The following is a 22,069-nucleotide window of genomic DNA, read 5'->3' as shown; positions in this document are numbered from 1 at the left end:
AGTTTTGGGTCCCAAATTTATTTATAAGAATTTGGAAAAGGTTCTTATAATAACGAATCACTTGATCACAGACTAAAGCTGGCAAAGGTCTTATGCCGACCATAGGATAAGAGACTTAGAGTTTGAAGAAGGTGCTAAGATGCATCTAAAAGTTTCACCTATGAAAGGGGTGGTGATATCTTATGAAATTTGGCAAAGGATTGGCAAGGTTGCACATGAGTAGAGGTTACCTAGTGAATTGACTTCGGTTCATCTGGTATTACATGTCTTCATGCTTAAGAAGTGTATCGGTGACCCCGAGTCCACTCTTCCTATTGAAGGTCTAGGTGTGCGACGTAATCTCTCCTATGAGGAGATTCCGATTGAAATCCTTGATTGACAAGTTAAGGAGTTAAGGAAGAAGGAGGTGGATTCCGTAAATGTTTTATCGAAGAACCACCCTATTGAGGGTAAAACATGGGAGTCCGATGTCGACATGAACTCCCGTTACCCTCATCTATTTTATAACTAAGGTTTGTTGTTCCTATTTATGGTGAAAATAATGAGTTTATTTGAAGTTCAGTTGATTTTTAGTAAAATATTGAAATATATATTTTGTTACAGTGATTTTAAGTGAACTATGCTTATAGAACAGAGATTTTTTTAAAATGCTATTTTATTTGATTTGAACTTATGTGGCGTATTCTGGTATGTTGTTCTAATGTGAGATCAAAATACATATTTTTTATTATTAATTTCCTAATATTTATTATTTATATTTGTCCTTTTTGAGCATAAATTTATGAATTATGCTAAATTGTGTATTTTACTTGTAGGATTAATTTGGTCGAAAAATGAAAAAAACTGGAGCTAAAACAAATTAATGATGTAAAATTGAAGAATGAAATCAAGCAGACAGCTTAATGGGTTAAAGTGAATAAAATAATATATTTATATATAATATGTATTTTTTCTTCAATTGTGAATTGCAACAGTGAGCCTGCCACGTGGCAGTCTCTCAATGCAAGGGTCAATCTCTTTACATCAGACTACTGTAAACGCGGAACAAAAAATGAAAAAAAATACACTAATTCTTTTTGGTTTTGCATTCCTTATTTGTTTGGACTCAATTATTTTATTGAGGATTTTCTACATCTATAAATAGGACATGGAAAATAATTATATTTGTGGGGAGGAGGGTGGCAAAAAACAAGATACATGACATAATATAAATTTTTTCTGGCTTCAGAGCTTTGTAAGAGCAGACGTAGAGGCCGGAGAATTGTTGTTTACTCTTTCTTCTCCTTTATTTTTTTATATTCATGATTAATAAAAATATAATTTAGTTATTATTCTTAACATTTTATGATTAACACAAAGAAATTTACTTTAATAAATTTTGATTGTGTTTTTTGCGATAATGAGTAACCAAGATTAACTACTAGGTTTATGGAATAATGAGCGATTAAAAAAGCATGAGTAGTAATTAAGCAATTTTCACATAGGGTATTGCATGTATTCATAATTCTTTAGCTTAGAAGTCTTTTTAACGCTGGCCAACGTTACAACTTTCCTTGTTGCTACTTGCCAGACCAAGGAGGTAGTTAATAAGAAAACAATTATCAACGTAGATTTAGTATATACTATCTAATAGGCTAGTTTCAATTGGTGCGAAGTAGTTACTTAGCCATACATTGAGTATGATGCTTAATATGAGGTAAATGTAAGGTATAGTAAATTATACAGACGTAGCCTGACCAAGATACGGGGTGAAATTCTCTAGATGCAGGAATAAGGATTTAGAGATACATAGTTTATCACTTTGCATTCATAACACTAGAGAAGAATTGTTATTACTAGGATTACCGCGTTATGAGCTTATGGGGAACACATTCCTAGTTATTTTTATTAATTTGTATATAAATAAATACTTAGTTTAAATATATTTTTATTTCTTATATTTTTATTTTTATTTTACATCCCCCATTTTTATATAACGACTATCAAGTTAAATATTTGCTATTGATAATATTCTTCACTATTCTCTGTGGGATCAACCCTGACTCATAGTGTTGTAAATATATTCTATACGATCGTTTATATTTCTTGTCAAGAAGTTTATTTGAACGTTATCATGTTCCTTCTAAGTTGTATTGATGCATGATAATATGTGTTAATGAAATCTTTGGCATATGTTAATACAGATTTAGTGAATGTTGAGCTCTTGCGATTTGAAAATGGTGGTTTAAGTTTCATTGTGTAAAAGGTCATGTAATTAAGTTTATTTGAATTTTCACTCATTTTTTAATATGATTGTTGTTTGTTGGGCTTCTAGTCTTATGTCTATTCCTTCCTTCCTTCCAAAGGATGTTTGTGTCATTTGGGGACGAATATTCCTAAGTTGTCAAAACTGTAATACTACAAAAGTCTAAAGCCTAATCTAGAGCCTAACATGAGAGTCTAAGTGTTGGAAAAATGTTGTAAGGTAAACTATAATGTATATAAATCTTTTAATAAGTATAATAATCATAGAGGAAAGGAATGTCCATGACGTCCGTAAACTAGTTCAAGAGGTTCTAGTGTGACTTAGCCTATTTTATAAGGTTTTAAGAGTCAGAATTCAATGGAATTTGGTAGAATGATATCTTATACGTATTAGAGTTAGTTTATAGTCGAAATGTCCGGGTACGACTCCCCAAGAACGCACTAAAGCGTTCTTTAGAAGGGCCCTCGCATTATGGCTAAAAACATTCTTGAGATAGTAGCCACCAACAGTTGCAGGCTACGTGGGGTGACCTGATCGACGAGGCCTCGATGGACACCATCAATGGTCCCTTAGAAATTTTGGAGAAGATTTCATTTTGGATAGTCTTTGACCAAAATGAAGGACCTGCATAACGGTTGGTCCCAAGGTCCATCGGCTAACCTATGGCCCATAGGTCAGAGTCTTTTAGGCCAGGGTCACTATTTTCTGCAAATTTGTAAGTTAATTCAATCAATTGATTCCTGGTTAGTTAATTAGTTAGGGCTTAAGGGATAGTTAACTAAGTTAGTTAAGGACTTATATAAAGACCCAATCCTAATTAAACTAACCTAACCCTCATATTTTCCAAAACCCAATTGCTCTTCCTTCTCTCTTCTTTCTCTCTCCCAAATAGAAGAACTCAATTGAAGGAATAGGTCAATGTCTAAGGGAAGAAATTAGGGTGCTTTTTCTCCATAATTTTTCATCAATTATCAAGTATGCGATTCCTTTCACCTTTCGAATTCTTTCCTCAAAGGGCTCATCCAGAAATTGATTTCAAAAGATGAGTTTCTAGTGGGTTTTCTTGTATTAAGAATTTGATAATCTAAATTGCTTTATTTTTGATTTATTTAGGTTAAAATGATTATATTATGATATATTATGATTCAATTATGCTAGTTCTTTATTAATTAATCTAGTTTGTGCGGTAGATCATTAATTTTACCCAAGTCCCTAACCCTAGGTTATGAACTAGTGATGAATTGATGTTTAGTGATTCAATTGACATCATTATTTACTATTGTCTGACCCATTTTTGGGTTGAATGGGATGGTTTATAATAAAACCTTGGATGATGGGTTGTGAAGGAGATGGGGTTATTCTTGTGATGTCAATCCTTTATTTCAGTTCTAATTACTCGTGTTTACTGATAAAGTTATACTGAAGTATACCTTATGATAAGATTGATTATGGTTTGTATGATATTGAATTAAAAATGTATTGATTTATGACTTGTGAGTTGTTGGCTAAAATGTAATGATATAACGATGGTGATGATTTGCCTATGTGCCTTATCTTAATGTGATTATGTAAATGCTCTAACCTCACATGTATGAACTGTAATGAAAGGACAAATATTATGCAATTCCTATTGAGCTATTATAAATACATAAGGGTTAGACCCTATGACCTAAACTAAGTTATGATGATTAATGAAAGACAATTCAAAAGGGACTCGAGCTTAGAATCGACTGAACTAGAAGTCAGGAGTGTCACTTCCCACATATGGAAGGTAGGATCACTAATGTAGTTATGAGTTTGGAGACTATAATTCATGTAGCATATAGAAGGTCCCAACTGCATCTCCTAGTTCTTGAACTATGTTTCCCCAATAAGAATACTAGATAGTAGATACACATAGATGCTATGTTCATGTTTTGGTACTACCTTGTCAAGTAGTATGCCTTCTTTCGATGTAGGGTTCCATGACAACGGATTCCACATTAGCTCATGTGCTCTATGTGTTTTAAGGAAAGATTTTCCCAAAAGTAAAATGATGCAATAATGTGAACTCTAACTATGATGACCTAAGGGGTTTTTCTTAGTCTAGGTAGGGGTATCAAACTCTACCTGTAGATTGCACTAGTCAGCCTTGAGGAAAGTCTTAGAAGGATGTTCTTATGTGCTTATAAATGTAAATGATAAATGTTAATGACACTATATGATATTGGTTTCACTTTTGAACATTTTGTTGGTCTCTAATGTATGATGATTTTTACTCAATAATACTGTACGTGAAATTGGGCATTCCTTATGGTTCTTGTTGTGTTTACTTAGTTGATTGAGGTTATGGGTCCTTACTTAACCATTGTACAGTGTGATTAATGGGGGTTCATAATTAATAGTCTTGCTTAGATTATTATGTTATGAAGTCATATATATGCTTGTTGATAATATAACTTGATAATAGAGTTTGCTTGATTGTGTTCTCAATTATGTTGGTATGCATGTTGACTTCACTAGACTTGGTATTTTTTGTCTTGTAATGTACAGGGCCTTGACTTAATGAGTATGTTATATTGACTTGTATTGGTCCTTGAATGTGCATAATGTGTTTTCAAAGTAAATTTTCATACTTTAGTGAAATGTCCCTTTTTAGCATGATTTCTATGTTGTATGTGAATATGATTACATACTTAGTAAAAGTGACGTGCTAACCACATTTCTCCCTTTCCCTCCAACATTTTAGGTTCCGATCATTAAAGTATTTGTGACGACTTCTGTTGGAAGGCTTGTAATCATTGTTCAAGTGGGTATGTCCACAAGTTTCGAGGATCATGTCTTTCTATCACACTACCTATGTTACATTGTTATAGTCAAAAGAAATCTTTTTATTCATGTTGTTTCAAAATATTGTTCTAAGACCTAAGTGGCTTTTCTACATTTTTGTGAGGGTTGTGCCCAAATGGTTGACTATGTTTCATAAGAGTAAAAGACTATGTAATCTTCTTATAAGAAGGGTCTATGTATACTCAATATGAATATATTCTGTGTAAGTGAGTGGTGTAAGTAAACCTCATGAAGTAGTGTAGATGAAAAGTTAAGAATCTTCTATATTTTTAACCTATGAATATAATGATGAATGTTAAGAGGCAAATCATAGGCCTCTACGAGGACAATGAAACCATTCGTATAACGGGTACTTCTTAGATGTGAGAAAAACCAACCTCACCAATGGAGGCAATCGACGACGTGTAGATCAGTCGACACCCCATCGAAGAGGGGAGTAGGTTGGAACTTAGATTTAGGGCTTGAGCTCTTATGTGAGAGTATCTTACCCAATCGACGGTTTCCAGCACGACCCGTCCATGGATTAACGAGGCGTCAATGCTGGTCCGTGAATGGCACCTACTGAAATACTGCAAATGTGTCGACCAAGGCTAGGGGCATTTGGGTCATTTAGCTAGCGTTCCTAAAATTAGTTGGACAGTTTTCTATGGGTATTTTGGATATATTGAGTGGGTTTATAAGTATTAAACACTTAGATGAATTTATTATTAAAAATCAAAACTCAAAATCCCTAAAGAACTCTCTAGAACACCTTTGAAGCTTGAATGGAGCTTCGAGCTTGGAGGGTTATTTCTCCATCAAATCTTCTCAATTATAGTGTCTTAGCATCAATTAAGGTATGACTTTCATTCTTGAATCTTCTTTTTTCAAGGATCCAAGCTTCAAATTATTTTTTCAAAGACTTCTTAAAACATGAACTTCTTAATTGTAATCTAGCCATTAGTTCTTGCATAAAACATTTTAAATCAATGTATCATGATTAAATTGATCTTAATTTTATGATTTTATACTAGAAACTCTATGAACCAATGAAAATCATGATACCGTAGTTTTGACTATTTTATAGGTGATTTGATCATGTCTCTATACTATTGAATTCTTGTGTAGTTTGGTTAGGACTATTGAATTATGAAATAATCATGCTAGATTTGTAAGTAGACAGTCCTAATTTAATAAATTCACATTGTATTATCTTTGTTTCATTGTATATTGTGATTATTGGATTGAATTTGTTACTATGGCTATTGGTAAGGGCCTTTGTATATTGCAATGGTTGAATTGTCTATGGATTGGAATTTTGAGGTTCGATTGGTTGTATGTTTACCTAACCTTCTCTATATTGTGTAGTATGGGTGTTGAACTATGATGATGATTTGTATGGTCCACTTATAGTGGTGGTGTTTATGTGTCATACTTGTCAAACAATATCGTCATGTCGGCATTACTTTATAAATTACGATTTTATCATGTTATAACGTTAATATGTAAAAATTGTGAAGGTCTTGATAATTTATGTGTATCTGTGAAGTCAAAACATGAGTTCTTCTAGTTGATGATGTGTGTCTCTAGAGGGATATAGTGAAGTCATTATATGTATTACTTGATGTTGAGGTATGATGTAAGACCCCCAAATAAATGAGTTAGGGTTTCTACAGACTAGTATGTTCGTGAAAAGGGTATAAGGTCATAAATTTTTTTATAATATGGTATTGAGGCAGTGTGTAAAGTTTGAGGTGATTTGGAAGTCAAACGTCAAGGGACGACCAACACATTTGACGACTAGTCGCCAAAAGGGGAATTCAATGCTTTTATGTGTTTCTGAATGTGTCATGAGCTTATGAAGACATAAAATCATTTATAATGATGTTTATAAGAATCATATGGAGTTTGATGAAATTTGTAGGTCAAACGTCCAAGAACGTCTTAGACGTTCCAAAGTTAGCCCTTGAGACGTTCATGTGTGTCTTGATGGGGCTTTGCATGTTTGGACGTGTTGAGTGTAATTTTTTATTGGTAAAAATGATGTGGAAGATCCTTTAATTCTTAATGTTATATTTACGTTGGAAACGTTTGGGTACAACTTCCATAAGGCCCCAGAAAAGGGCCCACAAGAAGGACCGAAGAGCTGTTGAGACACCACCTTGGCAGTGTCAATCGATGAGCTCCAATTGATGCCCCGTCAGTCCATTGATGCCCTATTGATTGGGGCGTGGGTCGAAACTTAGACTAAGGAATTTAATCCATAATGAGGAAGCTATAGTCACCAACGATGGAGAAGTAGGAAGCCCCGTCGTCGAGTCGACGCCCAATCGATGTTGTCCATCGATGGTGGACTCCAACTGCTGCCATGCAATTGCCTCATTAAAGGGGTGAATAAGAAATTCACCCCACATCATAAGCTTGGCCTACTAGGTTTTTTAAGTTATTTTTGGGTGTAATTAGGGGTTCAAAAATGTGATCAACCCCACTCCCAATTCAATTCTCTCAAAGTAGACTTTCTCTCCAAAATCTTCTCCATAGAAATCTCCATTGAAGGTGAAGCTCAAGAACATCTTGGAGCTTATACACCTATGGTTTCTTCATCAAGTCTTAGAGGTTTTCATCTAGATAAAGGTATGGTGATCCTTTTTCTCTATTTATCCTTCCATCTAGAGAGCTTATCTCAAAGTATCAAAATGGATTTCATGATCAGACTTTTTCTTCTTCAATATAGCCGTGGGTTCTTTCTAAAAACATTTTTAATAGATTAATAATGATGGATTGATGATAACGTATTGGTTTAAACGTGATTTTTTATTCAATTGTATGATGAACCCATTTCCCTTCCCAAAATCGATTTAGCCCTTGCATGACACTGTGATTGTTGCTTGTTATAGGTACATTTGTGATTATATTACATTGAATTGGTTATATCTACTATTTTAAAAGTGAATTGGTGATGAATTGATTATGAAGGATCTATGTGGATCAATGTATAAAGATTTGATCATGCCTAGTTTAGATTTAGAGGAATTCACTATGACATTGCCTTTTTAATGATTGAATATTAAATTCTATTAGGTAAAGATGATTATAGCTACTGTTTTAGGTTGATATTATGGATTATGTTTGTGTATAAACTCTTGATGATCAAATCAAAGGAACCTTGATACGGATTAATATACAAGTTTTAGCCTAAAAGTGGATAAGGCTATGGACATAATGTGATCTCAATTTAGGGTAGATGAAGCATGATTGAATATTCATTATTTTGTCTTTAGATACTTCCCTATATTAATATTATTGTCATACTATGAAGGTTGATCATGATGATCAAAGAAAGGAATACTAGTAAGTGATTTATGTCTCGCTACTTTATAGTGTATTAGTGATGTAGTGTACATGTTGTAGTATGATCTTGTAGTGGCTTATGCATGGCCTCTTTTAAGTGATTTAAGTATATATATCTACTTACATATACATGAATTGTTGATAAAAAGTAGTATTTATCAATGATGATCAAAGGTTGATGAATTGATAAGAATGGATCTTCCTATGTACTTTTCTTATAGTATTGATAGCTGATGAAGCCTTGTTTGACCTTGTGTGGTATTGTCTACCAAAGGTGGAGGTTTTAAATTTATAGTTATTATATATGTGTGGATTATGGCCTTTAAGGAATATTGATGAATATATGATTGTATGGTTGTGATGATCATACTATGTGTAGCTTATGACTACTTTCCTATTCTAGATGTGATCTAAGTTGTCTGACCATTATAGAAGCATGTGTGTATGTATGTTAGGGTAAAGTGTAGCTATTTCCATTTATGAGTTAAAATGGTTAATAGTCCCTTAAATATGTACCCGTATACGAATGCATGAATAGCAAAAGTTAGGAGTCTTATGTGTAATAGGAAGCTTGGCTTGTCTCCTATGCTATTGTGTGTTGTATGGTCTATGCTTGAAAGTGTATTATGGTCTTAATAGGGTGGACGCCTCAATGTGTTGTTTATAATAATTATGTGATCATGTTGACCAATGTACAAACACTCACACATTATGAATGCTTATATTGTAATATAGGTCATGGAGTATAATGAAAGGTTGATCTTATATCCAATAAATGTAAACTACAATACATGTAAGATAAATGTATGTGAATTATGTTATGTATTTCATTAACTACTGACTTGATAGGTGTACTAATATGGTCAAGGGTATGGGACCTTGTCTATGCATTGCACATATGTGCCTTTATAAGATAGTTCCTAGGTTTGGTTTATATGAGTATGAAAATTAATATAAGGACATGCCAGGAATATGTATTATATGAGATGATGTTATGTATATGATATGATGAAATATGAATGGGCATAGTGTTTTAAAGTGTTGATTGAAAGGATATCTCATACAGTTACACCTATAGACCTATGCATTGGTATATGAACATGTGTGACATTTATATGTTATGTGAAAGGTTTGCTCACATACAAGTACACACACACTCACGAATAGATATCTAGTAAATAGAGAGGCCTTGAAAGTTGTGATCTTGTGTACCCTAAAACTAGATAGGTGCTTGAGTATGCTATAAGTATATAAGGAATTAATATCCTAAACCTATGTTTTATGAAGTAAAGTAATAAAGGCTCTTAATAAAAAGGGAACTTAGCTTAGCACCGACTGACTTTGATAATGCGAGGTATTGGCTTCCCATGAGAAAGATTCACCATTGGTTTCTCATAGATTGTTGGCTTACCTCGGAGGAAGATTCACCATTGGATCCCCATAAGGTTTGGCTTCCTTTAGAGGAATATTCACCTATGGTTCCACATGAGGTGGTGGCTTCCCTTTCTGGAAGGTTCACCCATGTTTTCTAATGATAGGAGGCCCCAATTGCTAAATGGCATGTATAGGGATAATACTTATCTCTTAGTTCCATAAAATATGGTTGTCAGATAAGATCTAGCAAAGTAAATTCACCAGTATGCTAGTATGTATTCTGCCTAGGCTATGTAAGAACACCTTCATTTGGTCCAATAAGTGTCTTTGTCATCTTAGACTCAACAGCATTAGAGAACATTAGGGACACGACCCTTAAAACATAAATATAAGTACAAACTTATACACTTTACAATAAAGACATAACTAGGAGATCTTTAAGCTTAAGGATTCCTTTCATTGAGCTTGGAAATTATCTATCAAGATTTTCACCATTCAAGACATTCTTTAAGAATCCATAACCTACACCTTTCTGTAAAAACTACAGAAGAATGAGATTATACCAGAATGCACTAAGTATGGCAACCATGCATTTAATAGGGACGTTTTCTTGAAGTCATAGTTCATGTCTTTTTGAGTCAATCTTTATAGTTACTTCAAAAAATTGCATTTATAACAACCATGCACTTCATGTAAACATATTCAAAGTCCAAACATCACATAAGATCACATATAGGATTTATGACATTTTGTGAAGCCACTTTACAGTATGCTATTCCTACTTAACAGTGAACATTTCTTTCTTTTATTCATTAACCTTGCAAGTAACCCTCTAGTGATACTTAGTGCAACGCATCACCTAAAGTCCACAAGAAAACATACATATAACCTACCTAAGCAAAAACATATCATCATATAAGCATAATATATAAAAAACACATTGAAGTCAAGACTAAATTGGCTTTACATTAATCTACACCAAGTTGTACAGATTTTTACATCTTTTCACATATTCATCATTATAAGACCTTGTTCATGACCACAATCTTTGTCTACTACTTCAATGAAAGTATGCAACCCCATAATCCTATACATTCTAAATATACTCTTCATAAGACCACAAACCTTAACATTCAACTTATACCACAATATGTAAGTGAAAGCAACTTCAATCATGTCAATACAAGAACTTCGTCATATAGTCATTTAGACCAACATAGTTCATATAAGGATAAGACCACATCATATATATTCATAGCATGCAAATCCTCATAATAAGTAGACCAATACTACAAAGTCATGCAGAAGGACATAAACATAATCAAACATATAAGGTCACCATCCTAGGACTTCCAAAGGAGTTACTGGTGCAATGACTAGATGGGTTCGTTACTTCCACCTATCCTAAGTAACATACCTTAAGTCCTCCTAGTTAGGATCCTATTTATTTAGTTCAATTGTCCATTTTTACTTTACGAAAACTACGACCTTAACCGACCATGTGTGCTAAACATGGATTTTTCTATTGTAGAGGCTTACACATATGGAAGGTGTTCTTACCTAGCAAAGGTATAACACATGCTAGAATACTAAGTTATATCAGAATGCTAGATCCCATGTGGCAAGCTTAGTAATGAAAGTTGGGGGTACCTGTGTAAACCGTCTTCATGTCAAGATTGGGCATTATAGTTATTCAATTATGTAAATATTACCCTAACACCCTTTTGGATTATGATGATATCCACCCTGTGAGGTTTATGGTGGCCTACCTTCACACATTGGGAAGAGACACACACTCACATTCAAGTTCACTCAGTGTTAAGCTAAGTTCCATTTAACGAAAAGCCTTGATTAGCATTACTTTATAAAATATAGGTTAGGAGATTCATCCCCTCATATTCTTAGCTCATAGTTCATAGATGAAAGTTCATCCACATAAATCATGTGAGAATATTCTTTCACATAGACATATCATATGTATTATCACTATCTAGTTTAGGATACATTTGAGCACACCTTTCAAGGATCTACTATTGAATAGATAATCCTTCATGTGTGTGTATATGTTAGAAAACATTAAACATAGCACCTTAAGTCACACATGTTCATATATTCATATTAATATGTATAGAAACCAAAACTAGAAATATCCTATCAACGTACCCATGGGTAATGATAGGCAAAGTCCCATACCCATTCCATACTAGTACATCTATCAAGGCTTCCTAGATAAGGAAACACATATCATACTTTCATAAACATCATCATAACATGCATAGTAGTAGACACTAGTGAATAAGAGAACTACCTTTCATTTAGACACCATGACCTATACTGCTTGGAACATGTATTTAAAGTGAGTGTGTGTGCATTGGTAAACATGATCACATAATGGCAATCAACAAAACATTGAGGCATCCACTATCTTAGATCATAATATTCTTTCTATCATTGACCACACAACACATAATAGCATAGGAGACAAGGAAACTTCATTTTGCACTTAAGACTCCTAACTTGTTCAATTCTTGAATTAACATACGGTTACATAGGTAATTGATTATTAACCATTTTAAATCATCAATGGATCACCCATAATTTACCCTAACATGGATATACACATTCTTATACATTAGCCGTACAACCTAGATCACAACTAAAATAGTAAAGTAGGCATAAACCTCTCATAGTATCATCGTAGCCATATGTTTATATGTTAATCAATTTTCCATCAAGGAAATATTAAACACATATATAATTAAAATAACTAAACACCGACACCATAAGTGGACCATACCGCACAATTCCATACAAGGTTTCATCAACTAAATTATTATAGAAAAGTAGGGGGATGAGCCATTCTAACCAATTAATCAATCTTTTATCGTCGTTGATCAATACTCCTTTCTCATCATTTATACATTATATATCAGTAGCTATTAATGCTTTAAAAATAAATTAAACCATGTACAAGTCGTCACAAGAGCATGATACAACGAGTGCACAATATCACATATATGGTAGAAACTAGAGAGTTATAAATCATCAAGTAATTTCCCTAGTGTTGCTCATCAATAATCATTTAATGATAATATACATTTAGGGAAGTAGATAATAGATATAAATAACATTTAAATCACGCTTCGTTTACCCTAGAATTAAGAAAACATAATGTTCATTACAACATTCAAATTGTAGGATAGGATAACCTACATCAATTCATGCCAAGACTCCATTATTTGATCATCAAGATTCATACCCATATTTTTTAAATACCATCAATATAAGTAATCTACACGAAATGCTACTACAATTGCTATAACCTCTAGATCACAATGAACATGCTTTTTTTGACATCAATGGAAAGTAGAAGAATCATAGGCTAATCGACATTGACCCACATGAATAGCTTATTTACAATTCATGATCTCATTACATAATAGGAAGTATCTACAAGAACCATAAAATAATTGAATTCCACTATTTTCGTTGAAACACCAATATTACCTTGGCTAAGCATATCCAAATCTTCACACATTGATCCTCATGGATCTATTAAAAACAATTCTAGATTAATTCACATAAATAACAGTAGGTATAAGCAATACAATGTAATAGAATAATAATTCAATCGATAAGAAGTCAGAATCACAAAGCCCATACAAGGACTAAATCGATTTAGGGAGGGAACATGATATTATCATGCAATTCGGTTAAAAGCAACTTCAAACCAATACAACAACATCAATTCATCATGATTTAATGATTAAAGGAACCCATGGATTAATTGAAGAATAAGTGGTTTGATTATGAAACTTTCATTGAAAATATTGAGATTAACTCTCCAAGTGAAAGGTTACTCAGAAAATTAAGATCACCATACATTTAGAAATTAGTTCCATGTGTCATGCAAGTAATTCTTGTTCCCAAAAATTATTGAAATTGGAGAATGTATATTGAATATAGATCCACAAATAAGATCACAGTTAATTATCACCATCCCATTCTTTGAATTATTATACGCTTCATGAGATTTGTGGTTGTATTGTTTTCGCCAAGATTGACCTTCGAAGTAGGTATCATTAAATTTGGATGAAACCGGGTGATGAGTGGAAGATGACTTTCAAGAAAAAGATTGGGTTGTACGAACGGCTTCTGACGCCATTTGGATTGACAAATGACCTAAGCACTATCATGAGATTGATGAACCATGTTCTCAAAAAATTCATCAACGAGTTTTTTGTGGTGTATCATGATGACATACTTGTGTATAGTAAGAAAATTGAGGAACATGTATACCATTTGAAACAAGTGTTTGATGTTCTACTACGACAACATTTATTTGTTAACTGCATGAAACATTATGTTGCTGTTGATTAAGTTGTTTTTTTGGGTTTTGTGGTTAGTGAAAATGGGTTTAAGGTCGATCAAAAGGAAGGTGGACTCCATAATGACATGGCTGACCCTAATCAGTAAAATTGAGGCAAGAGGTTTCCATGGGTTAGAACATTTTTATCGGTGATTTCTAAAGGGATTTAGTTCAATTGCTTCTCTTTTGAGTGAACTGATCAAGAGAGATGTAACTTTTGTATGGGATGAGGAGTAGGAGAAGTCTTTTCGAGCCTTTAAATTGATGTTGAGTTCTGCACCTTTTCTCCAACTACCCAACTTTCATAAGGCCTTTGAAATTGAATATGATTCTTCAGGTGTTGGAATAGGTGGTGTATTGATGCAAAAAGGAAAACCATTAGCTTTGTTTATTGAAAAACCTAAAAGGATCTACAGTCAAGTACTCAACTTATGCTAAGGAATTATATGCACTTGTGCGATTGTTTACTTATTAGTCGTACTACATATGGCTAACAAAGCTTGTGATATGGACAGATGATAAGTCCTTGAAGCATCTTAAGGCGAAATACAAGTTGAACAAGTGACATGATAAGTGGTTTGAATTCATTTAACCTTTTAATATGTGTTCAACTACAAAAAAGGCAAGGAGAATGTGGTACAGGATGCTCTATAAAGAAGGTTTGTATTGGTCAATACCATGGTTTCTAGAATGAGGTGGTTTGAAAGGTTAAATGGATTTTATTCTATGGATTCCGACATCAAATATACCTTTTATAAACTTAGTCAAGGGAAGTGTGTTGATAGGTACCAATTAGATGATGGTTTTTTGTTCAAAGATGGTCGAGCATGTGTTCCCATGAACTTATGAGAGAAATATTTATCAAAGAGGCCCAGAGTGGAAATTTGATGGGACACTTTAGGGTACAAAAAACACTTGATATTGTTATGTATAAAATTTTTTACCACAATATGAAACATGATGTGGAGAGGATTCATGGACAATGTCGACAATGCAAGCACGCAAAATCCACGACTAGGGCCCAAGGTAAGTATATTGCTCTTCCTACTCCTAATGGTCCATGGACGGATATTTCTATGGACTTTATATTTGGGACTGGTAGTGGATAGATTTTCTAAAAGGCTCATTTTATCCATGTCATAAATATGATGATACATACGATGTAGCATCTTTGTCTGTTATCAATAGGCTTAAATTTCATGGAGTCCTCAAACCACTGTTAGTGATATGGATTGCATGATTCTAAGTAATATTGGGAAGAGTCTCTGGGTACACTTGGTACCAAATTTTTGTTTTCTACATCTTGCCATACTAAAACGGATGAACAAGCTGAAGTAGTCAAGAGGACTCTTGGAGCCATGCTTCAATGCATTATTAGAGGATCCCTAACTACATACGAAGACCGTTAACCGTTCATTGGATTTTCATATAACTGGTCTTTCCACTCCTCTGTTTGAATCTCTCCATTTGAGGTATTCTATGGCTTTAAACTTTTGTTTCCATTAACCATAATTCCTTTGTCTAGCGATATTATTGTGATCTTAGATGCATGTAAGACCCAGAAAATGTCTTACGTTAATTAGAGACTAAAAAGTTGTTATTGATGGTTTACGATCCTAAATACGTCTATTATGTGTTTATGAGGCAATGTCTAAGACTTTAGGTGCATTGAAAGTCAAATGTCAACGGACGACAAAGACGTTCGATGACAAAGTTACCTATGTAACTCATATGTGATTTCAGGTGTTTATGTGTGATTCATGAGTTTATAAGGTCCTTAAATGGTTTATTATAGTATATATAGGAAGTGTGTCTAGTTTCATAGAGTTTGGAGGTCAAAAGTCTAAGAATATACATGACGTTCAAAAGATATGCCTTGAAATGACCTTCTATGTCTAGGCATGTTTGGATAAAATTCATATGAGAGGTTATAATCATATACGATCATGTTTGGGTTGGAAAATCCTTGGAACATATCCCCAAGGACAATCCAAGGGTCGTTGAGGAAAGACCCCAAATTGGTGCAAAGGCAATACAAGATAGCCCAACCAACGATTGGCAATCGACACCCTGTGGGTCAGTCAACACCCCGTTGGTGGGGTATCATCGATGGATACTTATCCCTGTGATAGGGGAGGCCAACTACCAGCCTCAGTTCCAGTCCACGGAATAAAAGGACGGTCTGTTGGTCAAACGACGGGCCATCGTTGTGCAATCGTATGTGAGGACTACCCTACATGCAGTTTCACTTTTAAGAGAGAGGTGAAATGAGAATTTCAGCCTTCTTCAAGATAAATGTATTGGCAGTTATTTAGTGGTCTGTTCGGTATTTTAAATATGTATATAAGTCTTAAACACATTGAAGACTTCATTCTTCTAAATAAAACCCAAAAATCCCTTAGAAATTCCTTAAGACTCTATCGGAGTAAACACCCAAGGAAGGGCTATGTGATGAATTGAGTGGAGATTCTTCATCAAAGTAAAGAATTATCTTCATCAAGGTATGTATTGTGTTCCTTGAAACTCTCTTCATTTAGGAGCCCAACTATCAAGATGTTTTATAAAATTTTCAAAGTTGATTATCCAATTCCATGATTTTGCCATGGGTTCTTACATAAATGATTTTTAAACATTGAATAAGGATTTAATTGATACTGTATTGATAATTTTATATAAATAACCTATGAACCCATGAATGTGATGAACTCTAGTTTTGGCTAAGTTAAGAGTTACTTGATATTGACCTATTGTATATGAATTATGGTGTAGATTTCTTTTGGATAACTAATGATGTAATAATTGTATTCAATTGATATCTAGGTTGTATTATATTGATTAATTTGCATTGAACTTACCTAGTTCATTGATTATTATATTTTTATGTTGAGTTGATGTTTATAACCATTGATAGCCTTATGTTATTGCATTAGATGTTTTCGTATCAAGTTCTGGTGTTGAGGATTGAGTGTTGGTACTCTCCCTTATTACCTTTATTTTGATGCTATTTGTGCTTCAATTATATTGTGATTGGTATGATGTACTTATGGTTGATGTGTTATGTTCTTTACTTGCAATTATCATGGCCTTGTCGGCGTTACTTTATGCAATATGATTGATCATGGCCTTGTCGGCATATTACCTGAAGTACTGTGTCTATTTGAGTATTTGATCATGTGAATCATGACAATATCTATCTACATGTGAAGTCATATATGTGTTCGTCTATTAATCAAGTTAGACTATTACCTTGTGTGTATAGTCATAGGGTTGAGTCTTGATTATTCCTACATAACTAAGTGGGTCTATGATGGTCATATTTCTGTTTATATCATAGTATATAGGATGACTTGAGGATGATAAGGGTTATTTGTGCCTATAAAATGATATTTATTATGACTTAAAGTAAAGTATGTGGTGTCTTGTCTTGGTTGACTTTTGTCCCTTGCTTGGTGTATGTATGAATGTGAATATGTGAATTCTTGACATAAACTTCTAAAGTCTTTTAGTATTTAAAACGTAAATGGAATGTGACATTGAATGAAGTTAAGAGAATCTTTACGTGAAACATTAAACCTAGTGGTGAGATTATGAATGTTGAAGTCGTAAGTCGTAATGGTATCCTTCAAAGTAAAGGAATGATGGACTTAGGGTTGATTAGTTGGAAGAACATCATACCAAACCTTACAAAAGTCATCATGAGCATCTTGTCCACATTGTAAGGTAACAGTAGAAGATTTCTTTGGTAGGGTAAATGTAATTGGGTTATGAACTTAAGATGGTACCCTCTTATGTGAACCTTAAGTGTAAATTACTCTATCAGAAAGAAGGCTAGCATCAAGTGAGTATGGTAAGGAAAGTAGTTCTTGTTAAAGAATGATACTACAGTATAATGTACCTCTACTTGAGAATGAGACTACAGTTCATAAAAGCCCTTCATAATCCTTAACCATGTGCCTTCATGATATTTGTCCTACTTCTACCTTTGGAAAGAAGAAAACCCTCATCGGAGTAGGTTAGAACTCCGGATTCTGTGCCTAGCTGTCAAGGCCTATATTAGTTATTGCCTATTCTAATCATATGGATACATATTAGCATTTAAGAAGTTCTATGAAGATTAGGTGGTGGTATGGAACGCTATCAAGACATTGCTCAATAGGCTTTGAAGGTGTTATTAGGAGTTCCTAGTTCTGTCTAATCACACTAGTTGAATGTTATTTATTTAATGTTTGAGTCTCAATAAACTAATGAACTAATGAGTTATGTTATGAAGTATATAAATGAAATTAAGTACTTATCTAGAGTAATTCAGGGTTGTCTAGTTAAGGTGTTAAGAGGGCATAAGAATCTTAAGGTTTATTTTAGGAAGTCAATCATGGACGTTATCTTCTATAAGTATGTCTTTTGATAGCCTTTGATGATGAAATGTCATATTATTTAAGTGTTGATACTTTCATGTCTTTTTATTGTGTATATGTCTCATAATAAGTATTCTTGAGGGTAATTTTGGTATGGTTAAGAAGGTTGTATGGGTTGTCTCTCTTTTTGTTGCTTAAATGAGTCATAGAATAACTTTTACTCAGGATACTATATGGTAGGAGGTGTTAAAATTAAAAAGGAAGCACTGTACTATAATAGTGAATTACTTCCATGAATAGTAAAAGTAGCTTACTATAAAGTGAGCTGGAAAATGTGATGAATTCGCTAAATGTTATCTTATGTGTTTCTAAGTTGTGCAATGTTGGTCTTGTGATTATAATATGATTTTTAAATGAAAAGAAGCATATTTCAAATAAATGTTTGTTTTCATGATTTTTATGCATCATGTCATACTTAGTACATGTGGTGGTACTAATCCATGTTTTAATCTATCTCTATAGTTGTTGGTAGGTGAGGAGCATTTCAAAAGGAAGAGTTGGACCGTAGCATCGTTCAAGAGAAGTTCAAGTATAACCTCATTTGACTCGAGGGCATATATGTCTTTTAGGTTCCTATTTGAAGTATTGTAATAAACTAAGTACTTCTATATTTTGAAGTATGGGTCATGTCCCAAGTGGTCTAGTGGCTTAAGATGATGATATTGAGAGTTAGTATTTCCTATAATTTTATATGAAAGAGATTTTTAAAGACTAAGATATGTTTTGTGAATAGTGTTAAATTTCTGCACTACTTTTCACTATGTTTATGCGATGAATGATAGGTAATGGCTTGTAAAAAGACCACTGAGAGGTCAAGTATGCCTGTTGCAATCCTAGATTTCCCCTATATTCTACGGTGTTATTTTGGGTGTGAAAACTTCGTGTTAGATAATAGGTTGTAAAAGTAGTATTAAGAATCGAAAAGTATCATAAAGTCACGTCTCGTAGAGTTTTTACCATCAGTGTGAGTCGTGTCAAATCTATGGGTGTCACGACCCAAATCAGGCCATGACTGGCACCCACACTTACCCTCCTATGTGAGCGAACTAACCAATCTAAACCTTAACATTTCAATGTAATATCATCATAAAATAATGCGGAAGACTTAAACTCATTAATAAAAACCAATTCAATGACGATTATTTCCCAAAATCTGAAAGTCATCATAACAAGAACATCTATGATCAAATTACTAAATCTAAGAGTTTCTAAGAAGCTAAAAATACATAAAAGCTAGTCCATGCCGGAACTTCAAGGCATCAAGACATGAAGAGGAAGATCCAGTCCAAGCTAGAAGCATTAGCTCACCCTGATATCCGGAGTAATGAAGACTGGCTAGAGTTACTGTTGAGTCGAATATGACGGCACGTTTGCTGCACTGCACAAATAAACAAGAAGAAAACATAAAAGTAGGGGTCAGTACAAAACACGGGTACTGAGTAGATATCATTGGCCAACTAAAAATAGAAATAAATATATACCAAGTAATATCATAAAATCAACTATGTTACTCAACATGTAGCAACAACAAGTACTTTATCATTAACCATTACCGTCAAGTTCACACATGAGGACTCAAGCCTCAATACCATACTCATTTATGAATTATGTTCATTAGATTGAGTATATTACCATCTTTCAAGATTCATTATCTTTATTTCTCTTATGTCGGTACGTGACACTCCGTTCCCTCATATTCATTAATCCTCTTGTGTCGGTACGTGACACTCCGCTCCCCTAAATCTATGAGTCGGTTCGTGACACCCGATCTCGTAAATCAACGTGTCAGTTCGTGACACCTGATCCCCTAAATCTACGTGTCGGTTCGTGACACCCGATCCCCTAATCTCCTTCTATCAATTCATCAAGCCTTCTTTCTTACCAAGGCATCATCAATCTCATTATTTTAGTTCATCAAGCCTTCTTTTTTTACCAAGGCCTCATCGTTAACAAAGAGATTAGGGTTTTGCAAGATTTGGGATTCAATAACTTCATCATGCTTATATAATCACAATTATATAATTACATTCATGCAAGTATACAATTAAGCACATAGCAGGGTTTACAATATTATCAATACATATCATTCGCTATTAAGAGCTTACTACGAATATCGTAAGAGAAACCATAACCTACCTCCACCGAAGATTAGTGATCAAGCAAGCAAATTTTCTCCAAAGCTTTGTGCTTTCCCCTTCTCGATCGACCCTCTCTCTCTTCTTGCTCTTTCTATTTTCTTTATTCAAACCCTCTTTCTTTTACCCTAATTAGCATATAATTAAGAATAAAAGATGAAAATAATAACCCACTAATTAACTTAAGGTTACCTCTTTTAACCCCCAAGTAATTAGACTTATTAACATCAACCCACTAACATTATAATTAAAGTAGGAATAGTCAAAAACGTCCCTTATAACGTATAAAGAAATCCGACCCAGATTGGGATTACGCAACCTGCGACGTCCCGTCGTGCCTGCGACGGTCCGTCCTGAAGGTCGTTGCAAGGTTCAGAGACTCAATTTCCACCAAAGAGACTGCGACGGTCCATCCTGCCATTTCGTTACGAAGTTCAGAGAGTCAATTTTCAGTACCCAATCTCAAATTTTCTAAGTGTTTTGAAACGAGACCCTACGACGGTCCGTCGTGCCCATGACGGTCCGTCATGGGGTCCATCGCCTCAGCCTGTTTTTCCAGAAATAAAATCTGCTGTTCAAAACCACTAAACAGGACGTTAGAACGGGTGAGAGGCTATAGGACGATAGAGTTACCTTCTTTTCTACTCCTATGTCGTGTCGTAGAGTTAATGTTATGATTACACTTTTCTTATTGTTTTCCTTGTGTCTCTAGAAGATGAATACAAGGAGGACACTGGCTAGGAAAGTTGAGAAGAATGAGGTGCAAGTAGAGATTCCTCCTCAAGTTGAGGAAGTTTAGCAAGTTCTTCAATATACTCTAGGTGATGAAGTCCCTATTGTGGGTGGAGGACATGATGTCCCAGAATTGAGGAATCAGAATATTAGAGAGGTTTTGCTTGCTTTAACTTGAGTTGTAACTACTCAAGTGAATAAGAAGATGGTGCCTAGGGTAAATGCTGCGGAGAGCACTATGACATCTTTGTTAAGAGATTTTCTGAGGATTAATCCTCCTATCTTTGTTGTCTCTAAGGTGGGAGAGGATCCCCGAGTGTTCCTAGATGGAGTGTACAAGATGCTAAGTGCCATAGGAGTCACATCAAGGAAGAAATGGAGTAAGATTCGTACCAATAGAGGGATGTTTTTTAAATATGGTACACTCAATCAGAGGATAATAGGTTAGAGGAATCGGATCCTATTGAGTGGGAATAATTAAAGGAAGTTTTTCTTGGTAAGTACTTTCCCCGTGAGATGAGGAAAGTTAAGGTAGAGGAGTTTATCAATCATAAGCAAGGCAATCTAAGTGTTAAGGAATACTATTTGTAGTTCCCTATGCTGCCCAAATCTTCTCCCTCTCTTCTAATAAATCCAGGTG

The sequence above is a fragment of the Solanum lycopersicum genome, chromosome 4 (genome assembly GCF_036512215.1).
Source record: "Solanum lycopersicum chromosome 4, SLM_r2.1".
Classification (NCBI taxonomy): Eukaryota; Viridiplantae; Streptophyta; class Magnoliopsida; order Solanales; family Solanaceae; genus Solanum; species Solanum lycopersicum.
Note: the sequence above shows the minus strand (reverse complement) of the source record.